A 762-nucleotide genomic window follows, 5' to 3' on the forward strand; every position below is an offset into this window, starting at 1 on the left:
CGATAACCACTACGCTACCGGCGGGGCGATTTTCTCCCCCGCTTTCTGGGGTATTTATGTCAATGTAATTTTGTTCCTGTGCTTGGGGGTGGTAGCCAGCGCCACTTTGACTTCTCGGGGTGAAGAAGACCTTCTTTTTAATCCCCGCGCCGTGACTCGAGTGTGTACGACATGTCGAGAGTGGTCAACCAGCGTTGAACCCTCTTAAGCTCCCTATGGCACCAAGACTGCCAGAACAGAGGCCCTCGCTATGCATGTAGCGAATCAGAATAGGAAATGAGGGACTCGTAGAAATAACACAGAAATAAGGATTGGCAGTCAATAAGACCTCGGAAAGCAAAGGGGAGGTTGTGGTAGGCCATTGAAACAGATCAAGAATTTGGAAAGAAAGAAAGAAAGCGAAGAAAAAATGCCCGCCAGGTGGGATCCGAACCCACGACCTCCAGAATACTGGTCTGGTGCGATAACCACTACGCTACCGGCGGGGCGATTTTCTCCCCCGCTTTCTGGGGTATTTATGTCAATGTAATTTTGTTCCTGTGCTTGGGGGTGGTAGCCAGCGCCACTTTGACTTCTCGGGGTGAAGGGGACCTTCTTTTTAATCCCCGCGCCGTGACTCGAGTGTGTACGACATGTCGAGAGTGGTCAACCAGCGTTGAACCCTCTTAAGCTCCCTATGGCACCAAGACTGCCAGAACAGAGGCCCTCGCTATGCATGTAGCGAATCAGAATAGGAAATGAGGGACTCGTAGAAATAACACA

The 762-nt window shown here is 50.8% G+C and overlaps 1 non-coding gene across 1 annotated transcript; it reads right to left on the reverse strand.

The window, feature by feature from the left end:
* Positions 1 to 412: 412 nt before the first annotated feature.
* Trnat-agu (transfer RNA threonine (anticodon AGU)) lies at positions 413 to 485 on the reverse strand. Its single transcript has one exon. It is a non-coding gene; the product is annotated as a tRNA-Thr (tRNA).
* Positions 486 to 762: the final 277 nt, after the last annotated feature.

This window comes from Haemaphysalis longicornis, unplaced genomic scaffold, assembly GCF_048455015.1.
Source record: "Haemaphysalis longicornis isolate Haplotype H1 unplaced genomic scaffold, Haemaphysalis longicornis Haplotype H1 scaffold_14, whole genome shotgun sequence".
Taxonomy (NCBI): Eukaryota; Metazoa; Arthropoda; class Arachnida; order Ixodida; family Ixodidae; genus Haemaphysalis; species Haemaphysalis longicornis.